We start from the raw sequence: 9,327 nt of genomic DNA on the forward strand, positions 1-9,327 counted from the left end.
TAGTGGGCCATGGTATTTGGGACCTGTAAAGGTTTAAATGGACTGTTTAAATAAACACTCTATTTATTTTAAAGCCCGGTCAAATTTAGGCTGTTACAGCTGCCCCTCTTTGCTCGTTGCTATGTAATAGGAATCGAGCAAAGACTCATAGAAAAAACCAAATTTGACCGGCCTTATGGTATTCAACCCTTTTTCATGACTGCCATGCTGATATCTTCGATCTGCTCATTGCCGAACATAGAGATGTCGAATCTGCCTCTTCAATTTGTAGGGATACCGAATCAACTTGAATCCGTTTGAGAATGTTTGAGAGTTATATCTACCAGTCCTCGATTTGTCCCTTGTAAGCACAAGGATGCAAAACCATCTTGAGTTTGTTTGAGAATATTTGAGAGTCATACCTGCAATGTCCTAGATTTGTTCCTTGTAAGCACAAGGATGCCAAACCATCTTGAGTCTGTTTGAGAACATTTGAGAGTCATATCTGCAATGTCCTCGATTTGTTCCTTGTAAACACAAGAATACCAAATCATCTTGGATCTGCTTCAGTATAAACATCTGAAGGTTAGATCTGCCATATTTGAGAACGTCTGAGAGCCAAATCTGCTATGTCTTCGATTTGTTTCTTGTAAACACAAGAATACCAAATCATCTTGGATCTGCTTCAGTATAAACATCTGAAGGTTAGATCTGTTATATTTGAGAACGTCTGAGAGTCAAATCTGCTATGTCCTCGATTTGTTCTTTGTAAACACAAGAATACCAAATCATCTTGGATCTGCTTCAGTATAAACATCTGAACGTTAGATCTGCTATATTTGAGAACGTCTGAGAGTCAAATCTACTATGTCCTCAATTTGTTTCTTGTAAACACAAGAATACCAAATCATTTTGGATCTGCTTCAGTATAAATGTCTGAAGTCTAGATCTGCTGTCTTCAATTTGTTTCCCATAAGCACAGGGATGCCATGTTGAAATCTTTGATCTTCATTGTCCCCTAGAGGACATGACCTGTAAGATGAGTATGTGCCTATGCCTAAGTATGCTATGATTGAAATGAGTCGAATGTCCTTAACATGTTATGATGCAAAGTGCTGTGAATATGACCCCTATCTCAGGTGTCATCATTCATTCCTTCATTTGTCTTTCTCAAAATTTTATTCTTACTCAGCTTGTAGGCCTTCCTCCAATGCTATGATCTACTGAGGATGTCTGTAAGAATTGAATCATCCATTTCTTTTTGGACTGGAAGAAAGAAATCCCTCGAGTTCCTTCATCCTTTACTTACGTGAATTTCTCGAACAATTGACCTGTTTTAGTTTCTTGTATTATCTAGAAATTCCAAAGTAATGTGCAAAACTTCGCTTGTGAAAATATTTTAGTTCATCAATCATTATTTCAATGCAACATACTTTAAAAATATCGGGAGATGAGTAAATCTTTGAGAATAATTGGATTCGAATTGTTAACAGTACAAAGGAAATAAGTCTGATAGCATATCTGTAAGAAGAAATAGAATATAAAGATAGCAAACAGGATAAAAATCAGATGCTCTAAATATCGCCGCTTGAGCGTCTATACATTAGTTCCCTGAAGCCTTTCTTGAGTTCGACATGTGTTTAAAAGATCCAAAGTACTTTGTTGATGCCCCAATGTACATTGTGCCTCACTCTCTGTCAAGTCATATATAGCAAGGTTGCTGTGTGCCCTTCAAAATTTGAGCTGCCTTTTCGGTTTTTCAACTCAAAATCCCTTTGATCACAAGATCCCCTTTGTGGGTTTTCACCTTGGCCTCTCCATTTTATTTTATTTTATTTTTGTTTTTTTTTTCAAAATTCAAGGCGCCCTTTGCGGGTTTTCACTTTGGATTCTTTTCTCCTTTAGACAAAGTACTTTTTGACTGAGTCTGAGTTCACTGGATTGGGTAGGCTCTTTCCATCCATTTCTGTCAAAATCAACGCACCACCAGAAAAAGCCTTCTTCACGACGTATGGCCCCTCCCAATTTGGCAATCATTTTCCTCTAAAGTCCTTCTGAATGGGAAGGATTTTCTTTAGCACAAGGTCCCCCTCATAGAATTCCCTTGGACGAACCTTTTTATCATAAGCTCACATCATACGCTTCTGGTACATCTGACCATGTCAGATAGCCTTCAGCCTCTTTTCCTCAATCAAGTTTAGCTGGTCATATCGAGACTGAACCCATTCAGCTTCATCTAACCTTATCTCTATTAAAATTCGGATAGAAGGTATTTCCACTTCAATAGGTAAAACTGCTTCCATCCCGAAAACTAACGAGAACGGAGTTGCCCCAGTAGAAGTTCTAACAGATGTTCGATAGGCCAAGAGTGCAAACGGTAGCTTTTCATGCCAATCCCTATAAGTCTCAGTCATCTTTCCCACTATTTTCTTAATGTTCTTATTGGCAGCCTCCACTGCCCCATTCATCTTTGGACGATAGGGTGAAGAGTTGTGATGCTTGATTTTGAACTGGTCGCAAACCTCTGCTATCGTTTTGTTGTTCAAATTCAATGTATTGTCGGATATGATCCTCTCAGGCATTCCATACCGACAAATGATTTCCTTTTTCAAAAATCGACTTACAGTTGACTTAGTAACATTTGCGTAAGAAGCAGCCTCTACCCATTTTGTAAAGTAGTCAATCACTACGAAAATAAACAGATGTCCATTCGAAGCTTTCGGCGATATTGGTCCGATGACATCCATGCCCCACATGGAAAATGGCCATGGAGACGTCATGACATGTAAAGGTGAGGGTGGTACATGAATTTTTTCCCCATAAATCTGACACTTATGGCATTTTTTGGCATAGTTGATACAGTCTCCTTCCATAGTGGCCCAGTAATAGCCAAACCTCATGATTTGTCTTGCTATCGTGAACCCATTTGCATGCGTACCACATACACCTTCATGAACCTCTTCTAGAATTAGCTTGGCTTCCACAGCATCGACACATCTCAAAAGTACTTGGTCTTTCCTTGTCTTGTACAGAACATCCCCGTCCAAAACATAGTCACAAGCTAACCTTCTCAGGGTTCGTTTGTCATTTTCGGATGCCTGTGCTGGATATTTACGATCTCTTACATATCGCAATATATCCTGATACCAAGGATTGTCATCCTTTTCTTCCTCTTCAAGGTTACAACAGCTAGCTGGAAATTCATAGACACTCATTTGAATTGGTCTCATCTCTTCCTCTTTGTTTGCCTTAATCATTGAAGCCAAGGTTGCTAAAGCATCTGCCATCTGATTCTCATCTCGTGGGAGATAGTTGAAGGTGATGTCATCGAACTCTCTTAGTAACCCCAAAACTACCATTCGATAATTGATCAATTTAGGGTCTCTTGTCTCCCATTCACCTCTTAGCTGATAGATTACCAATGCAGAATCTCCATATACTTCTAGGGTCTTTATGCCTCTTTCTATGGCTGCTTGGAGCCCCATGATGCATGCTTCGTATTCAGCCATATTATTTGTACAGTCAAAATCCAACTTGCATGTGAATGGGTAATGGTCGCCATTCGGGGATACTAAGACTGCCCCAATTCCATTTCCTACTGCATTAGAAGCCCTATCAAAATTTAGCTTCCATGGAGAATCTTCAGTTGCTGCTATACACATTAACTCCTCATTTGGAAAATCAAAATTCAATGGCTCGTAATCCTCCAAAGCTCTACTGGCCAAGAAGTCTGCCACCGCACTTCCTTTGATAGCCTTCTGACTTACATAGACTATATCGAACTCTGAAAGCAAAATTTGCCATCTCGCCATTCTTCCATTTTGAGCTGTTGATTCCATCATGTATTTTAATGGATCTAGTTTTAAGATGAGCCAAGTAGTATGGTATAGCATGTACTGTCTTAATCTCCGTGTGGTCCAAATCAACGCACAGCACAATTTTTCGATTGGCGAATATCTCATTTCACAGTCAGTGAATTTCTTACCGAGATAATAAATTGCCTTTTCCTTTTCCTTGACTCGTCATCTTGACGAGCACACATCCCATAGAATTCTTGAACAACGACAAGTATAGTATTAATGGTTTATCTGGACTAGGCGGAGATAACACTGGAGCATTCAACAAATACTGCTTGACTTTCTCAAAAGCATTCTGGCATTCTTCATCCCAAGTACCTTGATTGTGCTTTCTGATGAGACGAAAGATAGGATCACATTTCTCAGTCAATTGTGAAATGAACCGAGCAATGTAATTCAACCTTCCTAGGAATCCTCGAACCTCTTTTTGAGTACGTGGTGGAGGCAACTCTCGTATGGCTCTGACCTTGTCTGAGTCAACTTCAATTCCCTTTTCACTGACTACGAAGCCTAATAACTTCCCCGTTCTGGCTCCAAAGGTGCACTTTGCTGGATTGAGCTTCAACTGAAATTTTCTCAACCTTAAGAACAATCTTCTCAAGACCTCAATGTGTTCTTTTTCTATTCGCGACTTGGCAATCATATCATCAACGTATACCTCAATATCCTTATGCATCATGTCGTGAAACAAGTTTAACATGGCTCGTTGGTATGTTGCCCCTGCATTCTTCAACCCAAACGACATTACTGTATAACAAAAGGTGCCCCACAATGTTATGAAAATAGTTTTATCCATATCCTCTGGATGCATCTTTATCTGATTGTATCCTGAGAAGCCGTCCATGAAGGAGAACAACGAGTATCCCGCTGTGTTGTCTACTAAAGTGTCGATGTGTGGTAGAGGAAAATTATCATTTGGGCTTGCTTTGTTTAGATCTCTATAATCAACGCACATTCGTACCTTCCCGTCTTTCTTAGGGACAGGTACAATATTAGCTACCCATTCAGAGTACTTCACTTCCTGCAAAAATCCTCCATCAAACTGCTTCTTGACCTCATCTTTTATTTTCAGGACAATGTCTGGCCTCATCCTTCGCAACTTCTGTTGGACCGGTTTACATTCTTGTCTTATCGGAAGACGATGTACTACAATGTCAGTACTCAATCCGGGCATATCCTGATAAGACCATGCAAAGATATCCTTGAATTTCTGAAGCAACTCAATTAAGCTACGCCTTATGTCATTAACGATCAGTGTTCCAATTTTCACCTCCTTCCCTTCCTCTAGGGCTATATTCTCTATTGCCTCTTTTTCATGTGGCATGATTTGTTTCTCCTCCTGTTTTACCATTCTTAATAGATCGAGAGATACTTCACAATTTTCAAAATCCTGAGGCTCCTCTAAACACATATCTTGCTCACAAGAGAAATCAGGAGCGACAGTATTAGCGCTCATATCATTGATATCTAGAGACCTGTGAGGGGTATGAAAGAATATACAAAGAATGAATGAATTTAAGAATGATCGTTTATGCGCTATAAATAAAAGAATAAGAGCTGTTAGAATTTAAAGGAATATTGGTTGATAAAAATGAAGCAATACTCTTTTAAATTGATAAAAGTTATGTTTTATTTGAATAATAACATATGAACATAAGCCTATTTTCACAAACATAATCTTACTACTCCTAGGCCCTAGAGTAATAAACATGTTTCGAGAATTACTCTGAAAAATTTCTAAAGACTACAGGAAGATCCTCCGCAGTCCAATTGTTTAGAGAGCTCCCCGGTTCGTAAGGGCGAATACCCTCAAAGTTTTCCTGTCCAAACCAATCACTATGTACAACATTGATATGATGACTCTCTTCTACCAGCAACCCTCCTGACTTAAAGGTTTTGGATATAGGTGGGAATGTCATCAGTTCCCACTCTACTTCTCATCCGTTCAAACGTGCCTTCCTTCTTGCTTGACGCTTTTCCATCTCCTGTCTCTTTTGTTTATGGTCTGGCTTAAAACCCAAACCAAAGCGATCCTTCTTCTCTATCAATTTTGGGACTTGAATCCCTCCTTGCAACTGTTTTCCTAGTCTTTTTCCTAGTAATGCTCCTTTTCCCATCATTATTTGCAGGGCCATCCTTGTTGCTCTAGAGATTCTGGGAACTGGCACCTCGCTTCCCTCCGAAATGAAGGTAGCATTAACAATTTCCAAGGAACGAAAAGAACACTCGATAGCCTCCTTATTTGTCTCCACATAAGGAGGTTTACTAGTGACGGCTACTATGATGTCCTCCTCTGCATTGATGGTTATCAAGCGTCCATCTGTCACCAACTTCAATTTTTGGTGCAGTGAAGAAGGCACCGCTCCTGCCGAGTGTATCCATGGCCTCCCCAACAAACAATTATAGGAGGGCTTGATATCCATTACCAGGAAGTCAACTTCATACGTATTTGGTCCAATCTCCAAAGGGATGTCAATTCGTCCCATTACTTTCCTTTCAGTTCCGTCAAAGGCTCTTACCACATTATGACATGTCTTCATGTGTGAACTGTCGATGGGTAATCTGTTCAATGTAGATAATGGAAGGACGTTCAAAGCGGACCCATTATCAACGAGTACACTTGGAAGCGTGTATCCTTTGCAACGAGTGGTGATGTGCAAAGCTTTAGTTGACCCTATGCCTCCAGGTGGAATTTCATCATCATTGAAGTAGATGAAATTATCAGCACTGATGTTATTTATCAACCGGTCCAACTTATTGACAGATATATCATGAGTGACATATGTCTTGTTGAGTACCTTCAACAACGCTTCTCGATGCACTTCAGAGCTTCGCAGTAAGGCTAAAACCGATATATGTGCTGGTTGTTTATGCAACTGTTCGACCACACTGTACTCACTATGCTTAAGGAACTTTAGAAATTCCTTAGCTTCCTCCTTCCTCACTGGCTCGTTAACAGGTACTTCACTATTTTTCTCAATTTTAACATTCTTGGGTTTTGTGGGCTCCACTCTGACGTCCCCCATATCATAACGCTTCCCACTCCGCGTATGGGAACCTTCATCTCGTACATCTTTAGATGCGCTGGCTATGTTTCCTTCTCCCGGTACCGTCACGCTACAGTCATAACTCCATGGTACTTTCTTGCTATCCTTGTAAAGGAAAGGAGTAGGTGTATGGATAACAACCTTGGGTGCTGCTGGTGTCCCCATTTCATTATTCCCTAGCAGGGAGATAATGATCATTGGTCTACTGGTTCTTTGCTGTTCATTTTCCAGCACACATACTTGCTTTTCACTAGAGCTACCTTCATAAACCTGTAGCTCTTTGTTGTCTATGAAGCCTTGCACCAAGGCCTTGAATTCCTCGCAATCTTCACGGAACTCACCGTAGTCCCACGTTCTTTCTTTCGTATTTTTAGAGGTCAACATACCTCTCTTCATCATCTCCTCCCAGATTACCCTCATAGGCATCCTTATCTCATCAACATTTTTCTTTTCCCTTTTTTCACCGGCTTCACCAATGGTATTTACTCTCTGATTGTCATGGTTCGGCAAAGGATTCTCAGTATTTGAGGTACTCTCAAATTTCAAAACCCCATTCTTGATCAACCTCTCTACGGCTTTCTTAAATCCAGTACAATTCTCGATTGAGTGCCCTGATATTCCAGCATGATACTCACATCTGGCATTTGCATCATACCATTTAGGATACGGAGGTTGTAATGGTTTTAAATGGAAAGGGGCTATAGCATGCGTATCATATAGATTTTGATAGAGCTCTCTATACGTCACAGGTATAGGCGTAAATTGCATCCTCTCATGCCTAGTGTTGGATTCCTACTTTTGTTGCCCAACTGTGGCTACTTTGGGCTGGCTAACTGTGACTGCTTTTGAATTAAAATCACTTGTATTATTTACCTCGTTGTCTTTTCTTCTTGGGGCTGATCTTTTAGCTACTTCCCCCTCAATTCTTCCTCCTCTTATGGCATTCTCTATCATCTCTCCTGCCATAACTATGTCCGCAAAACTTTTAGTAGTGCTTCCAATCATATAAGTAATAAATGGGGCTTTCAGAGTATTAATAAATAACATAGTGGTCTCCTTCTCCAACAGTGGTGGTTGAACCTGCATCGCTACCTCTCTCCACCTCTGTGCATATTGCCTAAAATTCTCATTAGGCTTCTTCTCCATGTTTTGCAGGGTAATCCTGTCAGGGGTCATGTCTATTACATGATTGTACTGTTGCATGAAGGCTTGTGCAAGATCCCTCCATGAACTTATTCTAGCCCGGCTCAACTGATTGTACCATCTGGCTGTCGCTCCTATCAAACTATCTTGAAAACAATGGATCAACAGCTGATCATTGTTTACATACCCCGTCATCCTTCTGCAAAACATTGTGATATGGGCCTCTAGGCAAGTAGTGCCATTGTACTTTTCAAATTCTGGCATTTTGAATTTGTGAGGTAACACTAGGTTTGGGACCAGACTTAAGTCCTTAGCATCAATCCCATGATTATTGCCAGTGCCTTCCAAAGCCTTGAACTTTTCTTCTAACCATCTGTAGCGTTCATCCAATTGCCTTGCAGCTTCGGCCTTCAAATCCTCTTTTTTCACCATATCTAGATCGGGAACAAGAGGATTACTAAGATTGTCATCCATATTAAGCCCTGAACCAATTGGGAAATTCACATGGACACCAGCATCAATTGGCCCATGCTGAGGCCTCACAGTAGTCGATGGCCTTCTAGGAGGTGCCTCAGTTTGCAATGATACATACGACGGTGTAAAACCTGGAGGAGGACCCTCATTTTCCTCTTCAATGATGGCCATAGGAGCCTTTCCTTTATCAGTGGCCCTCAGTAACTGAGCCATTTCGGCCATTATATTCCTCTGAGCTTCCATCATTTGCTCCCTCATCTCATTCTGCATTTTAGCCAACTACTCTTGCAACTGGTCTTGCATATCCTTTTGCAACTACTCAAACCTTTGATCCATGTTCTTAGTTTTAGTGCGAGTGCCGTAAGGATGTGTGATTTTTAGTTTTTCTTTTCTACCTTTATAAAGAAACTTTAACTAATTAGGGTCTTTCTATAACCTTGAATGCATATGATAAGATGTAATGCAAATGTATGAATGCAACAAAGGCATCAATCTCGATTCAATCTCATTTAGAAAACTTTATTTAGAAAAAGAATATCTTTACATATAAATGGATTACAAGTACGATTTCGCCCTAATGCCCAAAGTTTTAACTCTATTAATAAAAGGGCTAACTCTCTTCCTATGTCTGATGACGACCCACACATCATACTCAATACATCGGCTCGTACTGCCAAGTCTTGCACATATTCAGCAACCTCTCGAATTTGAGCTATGGCTTCTCCCATGACATGATCCCTTTCTCTAATCTACCCTCTAGACTGATGAAGCTTTCCCTTTAGATAATCTCCTTATGTCTCGAGTTGCTCGATCTGAAGTTTACCTTC

The sequence above is a fragment of the Gossypium arboreum genome, chromosome 9 (assembly GCF_025698485.1).
Source record: "Gossypium arboreum isolate Shixiya-1 chromosome 9, ASM2569848v2, whole genome shotgun sequence".
Lineage (NCBI taxonomy): Eukaryota > Viridiplantae > Streptophyta > Magnoliopsida > Malvales > Malvaceae > Gossypium > Gossypium arboreum.